General features: G+C 44.2%; 1 protein-coding gene across 6 annotated transcripts in view; it reads right to left on the bottom strand.

Annotated features, from left to right (window-relative positions):
• Window positions 1–19,091, bottom strand: part of hipk2 (homeodomain interacting protein kinase 2) — a 285,854-nt gene that overhangs the window by 179,654 nt on the left and 87,109 nt on the right. Inside the window, exon 1 of one of the 6 annotated variants that reach the window (XM_080190637.1) lies at window positions 17,103–17,127. The exons of the other annotated variants lie outside the window; for them this stretch is intronic. The gene's annotated coding sequence lies outside the window, so the exon portion shown is untranslated. Of the gene's footprint in view, window positions 1–17,102; window positions 17,128–19,091 lie in introns of those variants that run through there. 6 annotated transcript variants of the gene reach the window in all.

Raw genomic sequence — 19,091 nt, 5'->3', positions numbered from 1 at the left:
AACAACATCAACACAATAACAACAACAATGTTTATTTATAATGTTGTAAAACATCCTGAGGTGCTTCACAACAGCGGTATAAAATGTAACAGAAAACCACATATGAAGATATTAGTGAAGATGACCAAAAGCTTGGTTAAAGAGATAGGTTTCAAGTAATGTTTGAAAGCAATATAAAGATGGAGAGATGTCGGGAGGGAATTCCAGAGCCTGGGGCCTAGGCAACTAAAGGCACAGCCACTAGTGGTAGAGTAGTTAAAATCAGGGATTGTCAAGACGCCAGAATTAAAGGAGCATGGGTTTAAGGAAAGCGAGGAAATGGAGGAGTTTGAAAACAAGCATAAGAATTTTTAAATCAAGGCATCGCTTTACTGGGAGCAAATGGGAATATCTGACTGCCACCTTCTCAAGGGCAACTAGGGATGGGCTCAGAGGAGAGCCGGTGGATGTGGTCTTTCTAGATTTTCAGAAGGCGTTTGACAAGGTACCTCACAGGAGGTTATTGCAGAAGGTCAGGGGACATGGAGTTGGGGGTAGGGTGTTAGCGTGGATAGAGGATTGGTTGTCAAATAGGAGGCAGAGAGTGGGGGTCAATGGGTGCTATTCGGATTGGCGGATGGTGACTAGTGGAGTGCCTCAGGGGTCGGTGCTGGGGCCTCAGCTATTTACCATTTATATAGATGATCTGGAGGAGGGAACCGAGTGTAGGGTGTCGAAATTTGCTGATGACACCAAGATTGGTGGAAAGGCAAATTGTGTGGAGGGTGTGGAGAGTCTACAGAAGGATCTAGATAGGCTGGGCGAATGGGCCAGGAAATGGCAAATGGAATTTAATGTTGGCAAGTGCGAGGTGGTCCACTTTGGTAGGAATAATGGTAGGAAGGATTATTACTTACGTGGCGAAAAACTGCAGCAGGCGACGGTGCAGAGGGATCTCGGGGTCCTTGTGCATGAGTCGCAAAAACCCAGCTTGCAGGTGCAGCAGGTGGTCAGGAAGGCGAATGGGATGCTGGCCTTCATAGCGAGGGGGATTGAATATAAAAGTAGGGAGGTCTTGCTGCGGCTGTATAGGGCATTGGTGAGGCCGCAGCTGGAGTACTGCGTGCAGTTTTGGGCGCCGTACTTACGCAAGGATATTTTAGCCTTGGAGGGAGTGCAGAGGAAGTTTACTAGGCTGATGCCGGAGTTGAGGGGGTTGAGCTATGAGGAGAGGCTGAATAAACTAGGCTTGTACTCGTTAGAGTTTAGAAGAATGAGGGGAGATCTCATTGAGACGTATAAGATGATGAATGGGGTGGATAGGATAGAGGTGGAGAGACTCTTCCCGCTCAGAAAGGATAGTAGGACTAGGGGGCACAGCCTCAAGATAAAGGGGGGGGCGGTTTAGAATGGAGTTGAGGAGGAACTTCTTCACTCAAAGGGTGGTGAATCTCTGGAATTCTCTGCCCGTTGAAGTGGTGGAGGCTACCTCGCTAAATATTTTTAAGACGCGGGTTGATGGGTTTTTGATAAGAGAGGGGATTAAGGGTTCTGGGGAGAGGGCGGTAATGTGGAACTGAGCCGCGACAGATCAGCCATGATCTTATTGAATGGCGGGGCAGGCTCGAGGGGCTAGACGGCCTACTCCTGCTCCTATTTCTTATGTTCTTATGTTCAATGCCCATGTCCAATGAATTAATAAAAGAAAAATAGGTCAGCGAGTACAGAGGTGATAGGTGAACAGGATTTGGTGCGAAATAGGACATGAGCAACCAAGCTGAACATGACCTCAAGTTCACAGAGACTAGAATGTGGGAGGTAGAAATAGGCAATCTTAGTGATGATGTGGGTATGAACAAAAGCTTGGGGTCAAATATAACACCAAGGTTACAAACAATCTAGTTAAGCCTCAGGCAATTGCCTGGAAGAGGGATGAGGGTAGTGGCTGCAGGAAAGTGTTTGCAGAGGGGATGACAATGGCCTCAATCTTAAGTGGAGGAAATTCCTGCTCATCCAATATTGAAGATGCCTGACCATAGAACCATAGACCATAAGACACAGGAGCAGAATTAGGCCACACAGCCCATCGAGTCTGCTCTGCCATTCAATCATGGCTGACATTTTTCTCATCCCCATTCTCCTGTCTTTTCTTCATAATTTTTCAAAGTAGGGAAAAGACCAACCCACTAGATCAGACTTTGACTTCCAGCTAGAGCTGGATTCACTGATCTCAGCTAGGCTAGCAGTTAGAGTGCTCCAGCTGGGCTTATTGCCCTTGCTGAGGGGTGAGGGAAGGAGATGAAGTAGCAAAGTAGCCAGAGTTTTCATGCCTGCCATGGATCAGTTGACTCAAACGAGGTTTAGTGATAGCCCATTCACCCCTTATTAATCCCCTTATTAATCAAGACCCTAACTATCTCTGTCTTAAAGACACCACCACAACCTTCAATGGCAAAGAGTTCCACGGATTCACCACTTTCTGGCTGAAGAAATTTCTCCTCATCTCTGTATAAAAGGATCGTCTCTTTAGCCTGAGGTTGTGCCCTCTGGTTTCAGTTTTTCCTACTAGTGGAAACATCCTCTCTATGTCCACTCTATCTAGGCCTTGCAGTATCCTATAAGTTTCAATAATATTCCTGACAATACAGAAACAACAGAGGATGCTGAGGTAGAGCTGGGGCCACTGAATCTGTAATTGTATTTAGATTATATCTCCGTGAGGCAGCATGTACTTGAGAAATAGAACGCAGCCAAGTAAAGATCCTTGAGGGACAGCAGAGGGAATAGTGTGGGAGTAATATCTGGCTACAAATAAATAGATAAGGGATATATAAGAGGAGATAGGAGCTGGGGGTCGTGGACAGGGAGAGAACAAAAGGGAATATCCGTGATAGAGTGGAAGGCAAGAGAGATTAAGTGGTAAAAAGTTTCACTGTGCAAGGTCAAAGGGAGTGCTAATGCGACAAGTAAAGAAACAAATGATTTGTGTTGAGGAGGTGGAAATGGCAGGTTCACTGCCAGCTGAACAGAGTAATGAAAATAAGAGGAAAGAAAGCTAAAACAGGAAAGAAACAGGAAACAAATATAAAATCATAGTATCTTTACAGAGCAGAAAGAGGCCATTTGGCTCATCAAGCCTGAGCCAACAACAATACCACCCAGGCCCTATCCCGATTACCCCATGTATTTACACTGCTAGTCCCCTTGACACTGAGAGGAAATTCAGCTTGACCAACCCTTGTAACCTGCACATCTTTGGACTGTGGGAGGAAACCAGAGCACCCAGAGGAAACCCACACGAGGCCTGGAGAGAATGTACAAACTTCACACAGACTGTTACTTAAGGGTGGAATTGAACTCGGGTCCCTGGTGCTGAGACAGCAGGGCTAACCACTGTGCCACCATGCCGGTCATTATTTTTGAATTCACTGTTGAGTTCAGAAAGCTATAAAGTATCTAACTGAAAGACAAGGTGCTGTTTCTTGAGTCTACTTTGGGCTTCATTGAAACACTAGCACTCAGGGATTAAAGGTAAAAGTGGGGGCAATGTGGAGAACTGAAAGCTCGGGGTCCCACTTGGGCTGAACAGCAGTTATCTGCAAAGTAATCATGCAGTCTGCATTTAGGCTGCCAGCGTGGAAGAGGTCACATTGTTTACACTGAATACTGTACACTAAATCACAAGTACAGGGTTGCTGTTTCATTTAGAAAGAGCGTTTTGGGCCTTGAATGTTAAAAAGGGAGGTGAAATGGCAGGTGTTGCATCTCCTCTGCTAGTATGGAAAGGCACTGTAGCAAACTGAGGTGGCACTGGGGGCACCGCAGAGCAAACAGTCCTTTTGGAATGATCACCTTTAGAGACTGAAAATATTTTGGGTCTCTGAGATATCTGTATTATTCTGAACATTGTGGCCAAAATTTCACCGGCATGCCTGCCAGAGGTTCGTAAGATTGCAACAAGGCCAACAGGGAGCGCCATTCTGTGGGCCTCAGCTGCCCTGAAAAATCCGGTAAAATTAGGGCCTATATCCGCAACTGACATCCCAAGGATGCCTCATTTGTTTGCGCTCAGCACTTGTGAACGTTGTTACATTAAACACATGGGCTGGAACTCTATCACCTTGTCTGCAACGGAATCGGCAAGGGTATGACAATGGAAATCTCTGTTGACCTAGGTTATGAATTTCCAGTCTCGCCCGAGTGAGATCGTAAAATCCCGCGCAGGGTGTCATTTGTTCTGTGGGCCATGCCAAGTTGGTTAAAAATGGTTCAAACAGCACACAACTAAAACAAAAACTGAGTCATAAAGGAGGCCCAGGTTTAGACCTTGGTCCATCCTGATTTGGCTGCTCTCAGTTCAGTGTAACTGGAGCAGACTTTGATGATGTGGCAATTGACTTCAATGTTTTGCTGGGTTAGAAAAATTGCAAAAAAAAAATCACCCAAGGCTCCTGCTCCTAAAGAAAATAAGACTTGTGAATGTAGTACTTTCATAGTCTTGGGATGTTTCAAAGAGCTTTACAGTTATCAAAGTACTTTTTGAATTGTAGTCACTGTGGTAATAAGGCAAAAACAACCCCTGGAACATTCAAATGAACATAGGAGCAGCAGTAGGCCATTTGGCCCTATCAGCATGATCCATCATCAACAAAATCGTGGCTTATCTGATTATGGCAGGCAGGAAACAAAGAGTAGAAATAAGCAGGTCTTTTCCGAAATGGTAGGTAGGCAGGCAGGGTACTGTAGGAATCAGTGCTAAGACCTCAGCTATTCACAATGTATATAAGTGATTTAGAAAAGGGAATTAAATATAATATCTCCAAATTTGCAGATGACAGTGGGCTGGGTGGGAGGGTGACCTGTGAGCTGTGAGAAGAATGCAGAGATGCTTACATGTTTTGGACAAATTGAGTGGGAAAATGCATGATAGATGCAGTATAATCTGGATAAATGTGAGGTTATCCACTTTGGTAGCAAAAACAGAAAGGCAGCTTATTACCTGAACAACTATAGATTGGGAGAACAGAATGGGCAGCAAGACCTGGGTGTCCTTCGACACCATTTGCTAAAAGTAAGCACGCAGATGCAGTAGGCAGTGAAGAAAGCAAATAGTATGTCATGTTTCATTTGCAAGAGGATTCAAGTACAGGAGCAGAGATGTCTTGCTGCAGTTACACTTACCCACATTATAATCCAACTGTGAAATTTTTGCCCACTCATTGAAACTGTCCATATCCCTTTTCAGACTCCCTACATTCACCTGACAACTTACTTTCCTATCTATCTTGCTGTCATCGGCAAATTTAGCTACTATATATTTGCTCTCTTCATCCAAGTCATTAATATAGTTCATATATAGTTGAGGATCCCTGTAACTCAATTAGTTACATCTTGAGAATCTGAAAAATACCCATATATCACAACTCTCTGCTTCCTATTAGTCAACCAATCCTTTATCCATATTAAAATGTTACCCTCTACAAATGTGCTAATATCTTGATGGTACTATCTTTGATGGGATCTTATCAGATGTCTTTTGGAAATCCAAGTACACCACATTTATCCTTTATCCACCTTGAATGTTATTTCATTAAAAAAAACTCCAACATTAGTTAAACATGATTTCCCTTTCACAAAGTCACGTTGGCTATGCCTGATCATAGAGTCATAGAATCCATTCGGCTCACTGAGTCTGAATCGACAACAATCCCACCCATTCCCTATCCCCATTACCCTGCACATCTTTGGACTGTGGGAGGAAACTGGAGCACCTGGAGGAAACTCATGCAGACGTGGGGAGAATGTGCAATCTCCACACGGTCAGTCATGGCAGCATTGTAGTTAGATCTGTTGCCTCACAGTGCTAGGAACTTGGGTTCGATTCCCAGCTTAGATCACTGTCTGTGCGGAGCTTGCATATTCTTCCTGTGCTTGAATGGACTTCCTCCAGATGCTCCGGTTTCCTCCCACAGTTCAAAAGACGTGCTTCTTGGGTGCATTGGCCATGTTAAATTCCTACTCAGTGTATCTGAAAAGGCACCGGAGTGTGGCAACTAGGGGATTTTCACAGTAACTTCATTACAGTGGGTGGAATTTTACCAGCCTGTCCCCCCAACGTTCATACGATCCTGCCCAAGGCCAACGGAGAATACCATTGTCCGAGCCTCGCCCAGGAATCGGGCTGGCGCGCCGGTAAAATTCCAGGAAGTGTTAATGTAAGCCTACTTGTGATGCAAATAAATGGCGGAATTTCAGTGCAGAATTGAACTAGGCCTCTGGCGCTATGAAGCAGAAGTGCCACCGTGTCACCGGATAATGGACCCTAGCACTTTTCCTGTGATAGATGTTCGGCTAACTGGCCATTGCTTTCCTGTTTTCTGCCACCCTCCTTTCTTGAATAAAGGTGTTACATTTGCTATTTTCCAATGTGCTGAAGCCTTTCCAGATTTAAGGAATTTTGGAAGATTATAACCAATGCAGTCATTACTTCTTTTAAGGCCCTAGAGTGCAGGCCATTTAGTTCTGGGGACTTGTCAGCCTTTAGGTCCAATAGTTTTCTGAGCACCTTTCCTGATTATGTTGATTGTATTAAGTTCATCTCTCCCTAGCATTTCAGTCTTCAAGAACCTTTGTGAAGTTTATTAAGTCCCCTACCGTGAAAATGCCTCTGTCATTTCTTTGTTTTCCACTAGCAAATTCCTCAGATTCTGTCTGGAGAATCAACACTAGCTTTAGTCACTCTTTTTCTTTTTAAATATGTGTAGAAACTTTTATTATCCGTTTGCTATTATTTATTAACTTTCTCACATATTCTGCTTTCTGCATCTTGATTGTCTTTTTAGTTGTTCTTTGCTGGATCTTAAAATCTGTACAATCCTCTGATTGATCACTAGCTTTTGCGGATTTATGCAGTATTTCTTTCAATTTAATATTAGCCTTGATTTCTTTATTTAGTCACAGATGATGTATCCTTCTCAAAGAGCTTTCCTTTCTCAGTGGGTAAGTCTTTTCTGGGCATTATTAAATATCTCCTTAAAAGCCTGCCACTGCAACTCCTCTGTGCTATTTTTTAACCTAATTTCTCAGGGTACCTTAGCCAGCTCTACCTTCATACTCACATAGTTACCTTTATTTAGGTTTAAAATTCTAGTAATGGACCCAAACTTTTCCATTTCAAACTAAACGTGAAATTCTATCATATTGCGATCACTGTCACCCAGAGACTTGTTTACCATGAGGTTATTGATTAATCCTGTTTCATTGCACATTCCTTGGTCTAGGATAGCCTGCTCCCTGGTAGGTTCTAGAATGTACTGTTCAAAGAAATTGTCCCAAAAATTTGATGAACTCATTTTCCAGGATACCTTTGCCAATCTGATTTTCCCCTTCTACATATAAATTAAAGTCACCCATGATTATTGCAGTGCCTTCTTACATATCCCATTTATTTCTTCCTTTATGCTCTGTCCAACAGGGTAACTATTGTTAAGGGGCCTATAAAACTACTCCCATAAATTGGCTTCACTTATTTTTATTCTACATTTTGTTCTTTCAAGCTAAGATCTTCGTTCATCCTTAACTAACAGAGCTACTTCTAATTGTTTCAGATAATTATGAAAAAATACCTTTTCTTAACTTCCTATCTTTCAGATATGTCACAAACACTTCAACATTCCGGTTCCAGCCTTGGTCATCTTTCAACCATGTCCGTAACGTCTATCGGCCATACATATTTATTTCTACCTGTGCTAATAATTCATCAATTTTGTTATAAGTGCTGTGCACATTCAGATACAGGGCTTTAAACTTTTTTTAAAATCATTTTCAGCTTCATCTACTGGTGCACTATTACAATTGTATGTTCTGTCCCTGCCTTTCACACTCTAGAATGCCCATTATTTAGTTTAAAACTCTCTCTACTGCCCTAGTTATATATGTTTGCCAATCCCAACAAGATTCAAATGTAGACCGTCCCAAAAGTGCATCTCCCACTTTCCCCACCACTGGTGCCTCATGAATCAAAACCCATTTCTCCCGTTCAAAGTTTGAGCCACAAATTCATCTCTTTAATATTATTTACCCTAAGCCAATTTGTTTGTGGCTCAGGTAATAATCCAGGGATTATTAACCTTAAGGTTCTGCTTTTTAACTTAGCTCCTAACAGCTCATATTCCCTATATAGAACCTGTTTCCTAGTCCTATCTATGTCGTTGATACCTACATGGACCACGACATTGGATGTCCCACTTCCCACTGCAAGTTCTTCTCCAGTTCCAAGCATATGTCCTTTAGCTTGGCACCTGGCAGGCAACACAGCCACCTAGACTGATGCTTTTGACTGCAGAGAACAGTATCAATCCTCCAAACTGTCTCCTATCATAATCACATTCCTCTTTGTTCCCTGCCAGTCGCTTCTCCTCATCCACACGAGTAACAAGCAGTTTGTACCAGTTGACAAAGTCAGGGCCTAGGCTCCTCCATCACTACATGCTGGTTCCACTTATCCGCCTGACTCACAGTCACATCCCCCGTCCCTAACTACTGCCCAACTCTAAGGTTCTGCCCAACCTAAGGGCTGCCTCCTGGAACAAGGTGTCCCAATATTGTTCCCCATCCCTAATATCTGCCATGTCTTCAACTCAGACTCCAGTTCAGCAACTCTGAGACAAAGTTGCCTAAGCTACAGACACTTTCTGCAGACATGGTTGTCTGGGATTGCAATGCCTTCCACAAATTCCGATGTGCTTCAGTTTTAAACATTCGCTCCCTTCTTCACTGCAGTACGTACCATCTACAAGGTGCACTGCAGCAAGTCACTAAGGTTCCTTCGACAGCCTGTGACCTCTACTACCTAGAAGACCAGGGTAGCAGACGCATGACACCACCACTTGCAACTTCCTCCCCCAAATGATCTGCCATCTTAAACCACAGCACTCCACGGGATAAACATGCTCCCAAAATGCAGTTAGGGAAGGATTTCCAGGAGATTGAACAAATTACAATGAAGGAACAGTGATACCATTCCAAGTCAGGATGGTGTGCAACTTGGAGGGGAACTTGAAGGTGATTATATTCCCATATCAATGCTGCTCTTGTGCTTCTCAGTAATAGAGGTTGTGGGCTTAGGAGATGCTGTTTACGTAATTTTGTCAGTTACTGCTAGGATCCTGTCAATAACACATCAGTAGCCACAGTGATGGACAGAGTGGTATTTCCAGGAGGGAAGCTGATAAAATGGAGCAGCTAACTTTATACAGTAATAGCTTGGAATGTAATGACTGCACCAATCCAGATGACGATTCCATTATATTCAAGACTTGGGTCCTGGTAAATGGTGGAAAGATTCTGAGGGATCGGGGGTAAGTCCCAAGTTGCAAATTACTCACTCTCATGCCCAGAGTATTGGTTGACCAATTCAACCTCTGGTCAAGATCATCTCATTATGGTGGTAATGGTGGGGTACTCAGCAAAGTTGGAGTTGTTGAAGCTCAGAGGGAGACGGTTGGACTTTTCCTGCTGGAGATGATCATTACCTGACATTTGGGTGGCAAGATAAGCAGCAATGGTTCAGTGGGTAGGATTCTTGCCCTAAAATATAAGATTGTGGGTTCAAATCCCACGTCAGGAAGGCTGACATTATTGCAGTATTAAGGGAAAGCTACACTGTTGGAAGTGCAGTCTTTCAGATGAGACGTTAAACTGACACTCACAGGTAAAGATTTAATTTTGCTCTATCAAAGAACAGAAGGGGAATTATATTGGCCAATATTTATCCCACAATTAGTGTCACAAGAACAGAGAGTCTGATGATTATCACATAGCTCTTTGTGAGAGCTTACTGTATGTAAATTGGCTTCCATTTTTCCGCAATTACAGAGTGATTATACTTCAAAAGTACTTCATTGCCGACAAAATGCTTTGGGACATCTTGTGGTTACGAAAAATGCTATAAAAATACAAGTCTTTCTTTATTGAATATTATCTACACTTGCTAGCAAAAGCATGGATTTTGTCTAGGTTCTATTGCAGAACGGGCATAGATACCTCTCGTAATTGGACACATTGTGAATTAAGCTAGATATTAGGATGGTGAGAAGAGCATTGATTAGGCAGCTACAGATACTTTGCTGAGAACTCTTAGCAGTTTATATAGGAGTTGTAATGGCTGGTTTCCAACAACTCCAATTATCCTCAATTTTATGCCACCAGACAACAGAGGTTTTTCCTTTCAACTTCCTACTGACATTACTTTCATTCACCATTTTTAGTGCCATATTTGGTTACACTGTTGGTATGGAAAGCAGTTCTGGTACTTGGCCTTATGTTCAATACCAAAGCAAAGTGATTTATGGAACCAGGTATTTCAGACAGAACTTGAACTATCAGTGAGCAGGTTATTAAGTACAAGTGACTTGATGGTACTATTGATGACTCTTTTCATCATTTTGTTGATATTAGGAGGAAGTTGACAGAGTGGCCTATAGGTTGGATTCCTTCTATTTAGTCTGTGAGGACTATCTGTGTGGACAATCATCCACATGTACCAGTAGGGTCTCCAAGGTTAGACATTAAGATACTTCCCTTCTTATACATATGTGACCCGACCTAGGTGATGGGAGTACAACCTCTTGTCAATGTAGTAAATAATGAGCAAGACAGTCACATACTTCAAGACGACGTAGAGAGTGGTGAAATGGGCAGACAATTGAAGATATAATTTATTCCAGATAACTGTGTAGTAATGCAGTTTGGAGAAACAACATGGGGAAACAGTAAAAGAATGGGACTGTTTTCAAAGAGTGATCTTGGGTACATATTCACAAATCTTTGGAATTGTCCACGTAAGTTGATAAGGTGGTTAAGAAAGCTTATGGGATACTTAACTTTGTAATTAGGGGCACTGAATACAAAAGCAAAGAATTCATATAAACATTTGCAAATCATTGGTTCAGCCTCAATTCGTGTTGCACAGATAGATTACAGAGGAGGTTTAACAAGGATGGTACCAGGCACATTGGGGTTTATTTATACAGAGAGATTGGAAAAGCTGGGATCATTCTATTAAGTACACAGAAGATAAGAGGAGACTTATTAAAGTGATTCAAATTGATAAGGGCTTTTGATGCCGCTTTCCTGTGACAAGTGGATCAGTAACTAGGCATATATAATTAGTAAAAGAATTAGAAGGGAAATGAGGAGAAATTTCTCCACACAGAAGGTTGTTAAGATTTGGATCAGATGATCTGCAAGGGAAGTGGCATCAGATTCCAAAGCCATCTACTTGAAGAGGACTAATTTGACTGGATTAAATTACAAATCTGGGACTTGAGACTAAACTGGAGAGCTCTTTCAGAGAGCTGGCATAGACATTGAGGGCTGAATGGCCTCTCTCTGTGCTGTAAGGTTTTAATATTCTATGATCAGGGAGATGCCAGTATGATAGTTGGTCCCCAAGTAGGGAACTGGAGTGGAAACGAACTCGTGGGAACACTATAGCCGTTGCTGGGATCTGTAGCCTTGTTTGTGCCTCAACCTTTAAATTACAGGACTAGACCAAAATGGCTGGGTGCACATTATTATGGTGATGGTGGGAACTCAGAAGGAGTTCAAGTGGGATTACCCAGTTGCCAGTTTAGCTTAATTTTGGTTTACAATCATTCATGTGCCATCCCAACATTAAGGTGGAAATGTCACTTGCACTTTACAAGCAAATACTGTTCCTTTAATTCCTGTCTTCAGTTCACCCAACACCTCAGGCACAATTGCTAAATTGAGGGGTCAACAACCAATTACAACACATGTATGAATCATATTATCAGGTTCAGGGATCAACCCCGACAGCCGACTCATTCCAGGTAGCAATCTGTCAAAAGGAGCCAGTGGCATAGTAGTATTATCACTGGACTAGCAATCCAGAGGCCCAAGCTAATGCTCTGGGGACACAGGTTCAAATTCCACCATGGCAGCTGGTGGAATTTAAATTCAACCAGTAAAATCTGCAATACAAGAGTTAGTCTTACTAACAATGACCACAGCAACCCATTTTAGGGGTGGCATAGTGGTTAGCACTGCTGTCTCACAATGCCAGGATTTGATTCCAGCCTTGGGTGACAGTCTGTGCACAGTTTGCACATTCTCCCCATATCTGTGTGGATTTTCTCTGGGTGCTCCACATTCCTGCCACAGTTCAAAGGTGTACAGGTTAGCTGGATTGGCCATGCTAATTTGCCCCTTAGTATCCAGGATACGTAGGTTAGGTAGATATGCGTGGTTATGGTGAGAGGGTGGAAGGATGGAGGAGTGGGCCTAGGTAAGATGCTCTTTCTGAGAGTCAGTCAGACAGGGCTGAATGACCTCCTTCTGCATTGTAGAGATTCTATGGTTCTATGTGCTGGGCTCCACATTGGTTGATAATAGAGATGCTCATTGAGCTTCCTCCAGTTGTCTGCCATTCTCGACTAGCATATGGATACCACCTTATGCCAAAATGCCTCAAAATCATTTGGCATGATAAAATAGTGAAGTATCATTGCACTGGGGCAATGGAGATTTTGAGAGGGAAGACGGTGACTTTTTCCCACTGGTTGCTGAATGGATCACAAGGGAACAGAAACTGAGGAAGAACAAAGGGGGAAGTTAAGAGAAAAGTTTTTGAACAGAGAGTTATGAGAATAGGATATTCTACCACAAGCAGCAATTGAAGCGATTGAAACCAAGATCAAAAGCAACAGCAACTTGCATTAATCTAGCACCTTTGATGTAATAATACATTTCAAGTTATAAGAACATAAGAACATAAGAAATAGGAGCAGGAGTAGGCCATCTGGCCCTTCGAGCCTGCCCCGCCATTCAATAAGATCATGGCTGATCTGTCGTGGCTCAGTTCCACATTCCCGCCCTCTCCCCATAACCCTTAATCCCCTCTCTTATCAAAAACCCATCAACCCGCTTCTTAAAAATATTTAGCGAGGCAGCCTCCACCACTTCAACGGGCAGAGAATTCCAGAGATTCACCACCCTTTGAGTGAAGAAGTTCCTCCTCAACTCCGTTCTAAACCGCCCCCCCTTTATCTTGAGGCTGTGCCCCCTAGTCCTACTATCCTTTCTGAGCGGGAAGAGTCTCTCCACCTCTATCCTATCCATCCCATTCATCATCTTATACGTCTCAATGAGATCTCCCCTCATTCTTCTAAACTCTAACGAGTACAAGCCTAGTTTATTCAGCCTCTCCTCATAGCTCAACCCCCTCAACTCCGGTATCAGCCTAGTAAACCTCCTCTGCACTCCCTCCAAGGCCAAAATATCCTTGCGCAGGTGCGGCGCCCAAAACTGCACACAGTACTCCAGCTGCGGCCTCACCAATGCCCTATACAGCTGCAGCAAGACCTCCCTACTTTTATATTCAATCCCCCTCGCTATGAAGGCCAGCATCCCATTCGCCTTCCTGACCACCTGCTGCACCTGCAGGCTGGGTTTTTGCGACTCATGCACAAGGACCCCGAGGTCCCTCTGCACCGTCACCTGCTGCAGTTTTTCGCCACGTAAGTAATAGTCCTTCCTACCATTCTTCCTACCAAAGTGGACCACCTCACACTTGCCAACATTAAATTCCATTTGCCATTTCCTGGCCCATTCGCCCAGCCTATCCAGATCCTTCTGCAGACTCTCCACACCCTCCGCACAATTTGCCTTTCCCCCAATCTTGGTGTCATCAGCAAATTTCGACACCCTACACTCGGTTCCCTCCTCCAGATCATCTATATAAATGGTAAATAGCTGAGGCCCCAGCACCGACCCCTGGGGCACCCCACTAGTCACCAACCGCCAATCCGAATAGCACCCATTGACCCCCACTCTCTGCCTCCTATTTGACAACCAATCCTCTATCCACGCTAACACCCTACCCCCAACTCCATGTCCTCTGACCTTCTGCAGTAACCTCTTGTGAGGTACCTTATCAAACGCCTTCTGAAAATCCAGAAAGACCACATCCACCGGCTCTCCTCTATCCACCGCCCTAGACACATCCTCATAGAACTCCAGTAAATTTGTCAGACACGACTTCCCTTTAATGAAACCGTGTTGCGTCTGCCCTATCAAGCAATTCCCTTCAAGATGCCTCGCAATTTCCTCCTTAATGACGGATTCTAACATTTTACCTACCACAGACGTTAAACTAACCGGCCTATAATTCCCCGCCTTTTGCCTGGCACCCTTCTTAAACAACGGCGTAACATTAGCCGTTTTCCAATCTTCCGGCACTTCCCCGGAATCCAGCGACGTCTGGAAAATAACCACCAAGGCATCCACTATAACCTCCGCCATTTCTTTCAGAACCCTCGGATGCATTCCATCCGGTCCTGGGGACTTGTCCACAATCAGCCCCTCCAGTCTGTCGCGCACCACCTCTCTAGTAACAGTAATGTCATTAAGACCCTCCAGTCCTACCACCTTTCCATCGCTGACACCCGGCAAATTATTCACGTCCTCCTCCGTGAAGACAGAAACAAAAAAGTTATTCAAGACCTTAGCCATATCCCCATCCCCTACCACTAGGTCCCCTTTCTCATCCTCTAAGGGACCAACGTTCACCCTAGCCAGCCTCTTCCTTTTTATATATTTATAAAAACTCTTGCTATCCTTTTTTATATTAAGCGCTAGCCCAGCTTCATAGCTTCTTCTACCCTCCTTTATCAACTTTTTTGTCAATCTTTGTTGACATTTAAACCTTTCCCAATCCTCTTCTCGCCCACTGCTCTTAGCTACTCTAAATTCCTCCGCTTTTAATTTAACACTTTCCTTCACCTCCTTCGTTATCCACGGCTTATTACCTCTCTTCCTACTGTCCTTTTTAACCATCGGAATAAATTTCTGCTGAGCACCAAGAAAGATCTCCTTAAAGATCCTCCACTGCTCTTCAGCAGACCTACCTTCCAACGCGCTCCCCCAGTCCACATTCGCCAATTCTTCTCTCATCCTACCATACTCCCCTCTATTCAAACAAAGGACGCGTGTCCGGGAACCCACTTTCTCCTCCTCCATCTGCAACAGAAACTCCACCATATAATGATCACTCTCCCCAAGAGGATCCTTCACCGCAAGGTCCCTAATTCTACCCGCCTCATTACATAGCACCAGATCCAAGATAGCTCGCTCCCTCGTCGGCTCCAACACACACTGTTCCAGGAAACTATCCCGGCAGCATTCCAAGAACTCCTCCTCGAGCCCACCTCGTCCAACATGGGTCGACCAATCAATATGCAGATTGAAATCCCCCATAACTACTGCCGTCCCATTCCTGCACGCTGCACTTATTTGCGCGTTAACAGCCCGCCCCACCTCCAGATCATTGTTCGGGGGCCTATAGACGACACCCACCAGCGTCTTCCTCCCTTTGCTGTTCCTAATCTCCACCCACAACGATTCCACCTTCTGCTCTTTGGCTCCAATATCATCCCTTGCTACCACCTTGATGCTGTCCTTAATCAGCAGAGCTACGCCACCCCCTCTTTCCTCCTGCCTATCCTTCCTAAACACTTGATAGCCCTGTACATTCATCTCCCAGTCCCTGTCACCTTGCAGCCACGTCTCTGTAATGGCCACCAGATCGTATCCATTTGTGTCGATCTGCGCCACCAGCTCATCCACTTTATTCCGAATGCTTCGTGCATTCAGATAAAGCGCTTTCATCCCAGCCTTCTTCTGGACCCTATTTGCCGTAACGCCACCACTTGGGACATCCTCAGCCTCTTCCCTTACCTGTACCCTATCCTTAACTGTAGACCTCCTAACATCACCTACCCTCGCACCCTCCCCCCCCCTAATTAGTTTAAAGCCCTGTCTACAGTCCTCTTTACTCGATTCGCCAGCACTCTGGTCCCAGCACGATTCAGACCAACCCCATCCCGCCCGAACAAGTCCCACCTACCCCAATACTGGTGCCAATGCCCCATAAATTCGATCCCATTCCTCCCACACCAATCTCTGAGCCACCCATTCACTTCCTTTATCCGCAGTAAGTGCAGGTTGCTGGAGGAGCTCCAGCTCAAGGTGGATGAGCTGGCCTCTGAGCTACAGACACTGAGGCTCATCAGGGGGAGAGAGGGTGCCATTGTCAATGGGGTGCAAATGACATGCACCCCCTCTAGACTGTCTAAATCTAAGGGTCAGGAACAAAAGGGGGCTGCTGGGAGGAGGAAGGGGGGTGAGGAGCGGAGGCCTCAGCCTCTTAATCTGCATAACAGGTTTGAGGTTCTTGCTTCCACTCTGGAAGAGGACGAGGCAGGTGAGGTTGGTGAGCAAACTGCACACGGTACAGTGATGCAGCAGGACATAGGCAAAGACAAGGGGAAAAGGAACGTAGTAGTGATTGGGGATAGTGGGGTGAAGGGTATTGACACTGTCCTTTGTCACAATGACAAAGTGCACAGAAGGGTGTGTTGTCTGCCTGGTGCTCGGGTACAGGATGTCGCAGCTGGGCTGCAGAGGAATCTGGAGTGGGAGGGTGAGAACCCGGTTGTGGTGGTACATGTGGGTGCCGGCGACGTAGGCAAAGTGCGGACTGAGGATCTGGGGAGGGAGTATGAGAAGCTGGGAATGGAATTAAAAAGTAGAACCGACAAGGTGGTCTTCTCTGGGCTACTGCCTGAACCGAGTGCAGACGTGAGTAGGGTTGACAGGATAAAGGAATTATCAAATGTTTCTGTAAAGTACCAAGCCACATAAGGAGATGTGAGGTTGTGTGTGTGACCAAACATTTGGTTAAAGAGGTAGAATTTAAGGAGTGTCTTAACTGAAAGGAGCGTGAAGGAGCAAAGAGGTTCAGGGAGAGAATTCCAGTGCTTAAGGCCTAAACCACTGACGGCACAGCTGCCAATAATGGAGTAACAAAAAGCAGGAATACAAAACAGACCTGAATTGGAGCTACAGAAATCACATCATTTAAAGGAGATGGAGAACTGGACGCGTTTGGAAGAATATAAAAGGATACAGGAGTAGGAGCAATTGGATGATGATCAGTACAGACTCTACAGACTGAAGAGCCAGTGCCAGCATGAACACGAGAGACCAAATTACCTCCTACTGTACTGTGAATACTTTGACATCAAGACAGACAGACACACCTTGGTTTTACTGGAGAATGCCACTCCAGACAATGTGGCTCTCCCTCAGAACTGAGCTGGGTTGTCTGACTGAAGTCTGTAGCCAAACCATGACAATAAGATATTCCACAATGGCCTCTAGAAAGACCAGTACAGATTCTATTGAAATTGGACATTTGAAGAGAGCTGGAGGAAAGAAATACAAAATTAATCAACAATTAGAAATTAAAGAAAGTGTATCCTTTCCCGTACAGTAATGAATGCACCAAGAATAGCCAAGCCCACATTGAGTTTTTTAAAAAAAGATACCTCTCTGTTTAGGAACAGGATTTAGTGGTATTTAACTGAGGGCAATGGTGATACAATACTCAATGAAAAACAAAGGCTGCTGTACTGCTTAGCTCTGTGGAATCAGCATCTATTGAAAATTGCCAGACATGGTTAAATAATGGAGGAATAAATATGTTGATTATTTTCCATGACCTCAGTCAGGCTATCCTTCACCTCAACAAAAAGCTTCCCATAAGCAGATTCAGGTCTTCCAACTAATTTAGAAATCAAGAAAAACTTGCATTTTCATTGTACCTTTCATGATCTCAGAATGTCCTACAATGCCTCACATTCAATGAAGTAATTTTGAAGTGAAGTCACTTTAAAAAAAACTTAAGCTATGAGCATCTAGTTATTCAACATTTATTGTCCATCCAGAATTGCACTTGAGTAGGTGGTGGTAGGCCACCTACAATCATGTGATGTGCTCGACTATTTCAGAGGGCAGTTAAGAGCCAAATACATTAGTTTGGGTGTGGAGATGCATGCAGGCCAGACGCAGATTTGAGATTTCTTCCCCAGAAGGACATTTGTGAATCAGACTAAGTTTTAACAACAATCCAGCAGTTTCATAATCATTATTAATTATTATTGAGAATATTTTTTGTACTTCCAATTAATGATTCAAATTAATATTCGATATGGGTGAATGAAGGCTGCCTGGTCACTATGCTGAAATATGTGTGCAGCTAATGCTTCCTGTGCTGTCCATTGGCTACTCTGGCTACACAATTTCACACTCAAAGCCACCAGCTCAGAAAACAACAATATGTATAATTTAGTGGACAGGGTTGAAGTGGGACCTGCACATGAAATCACACAATGCAGAAGAGGGTCTTCAGCCCATCGCATCTGCACCGACACATGAGAAGTACCTGACCTCCCACCAAATCCCATTTACCAGCACTTGACCCATAACCTTGAATGTCATGATATGCCAAGTTCTCATCCAGGTACTTTTTAGAGATGTGAGGCCACTCGCCTCTATCACTCTCTGAAGCAGCACATTCCAGACCATCACCAACTTTTGAGTAAAAAAGTTTTTCCTCACATTCCCCCTAAATATCTTGCCCCTTATCTTTAACTTGTGTCGCTTCGTGACTGACCTTTCAACTAAGGGGAACAGCTGTTCCTTACCTACTCTGTCCATGCCCTTCATAATCTTGTATGACTCAAACAGGTTGCCCCTCAGCCTTCTCTGCTCCAATGAAAGTAGCTCAAGCCTATTCAATCTCTCTTCATAATTCAAATGTTCCCGCTGAGGCAGCATCCTCGTGAACCTCCTCTGCACCCCTTCCAGTCCAATCACGTCCTTCTTACAATATGGCAACCAGCACTGCACACAGTACTCTACCTGTGGCTCAACTCCAACATGACTTCCCTGCTTTTGTAATCTATACCTCAATTGATAAAGGCAAGTGTCCCTTTTCACCACTCCACTAACATGCCCTTCTGCCTTCAGAGCTCAATAGACAAACATGCCAAAGTCCCTTTGTTCCACAGAACATCCTAGTGTCATGCCATCTGTTGAATACTTCCTTGTCAAATTAATCCTTCCAAAGAGTGTCGCCTCACACTTTTCAGTATTAAGTTCCATCTGCCACTTATCTGCCCTTCCCGTCCATATTTCTTATAGCCCAAGACACTCAACCTCACTGTTAACTACCCGGCCAATCTTTG

Source organism: Carcharhinus amblyrhynchos, chromosome 6 (genome assembly GCF_965287045.1).
Source record: "Carcharhinus amblyrhynchos chromosome 6, sCarAmb.v2.hapA, whole genome shotgun sequence".
Taxonomy (NCBI): Eukaryota; Metazoa; Chordata; class Chondrichthyes; order Carcharhiniformes; family Carcharhinidae; genus Carcharhinus; species Carcharhinus amblyrhynchos.
The sequence above is the reverse complement of the archived record's forward strand: the minus strand, read 5'-3'. Positions and strand labels throughout refer to the sequence as shown.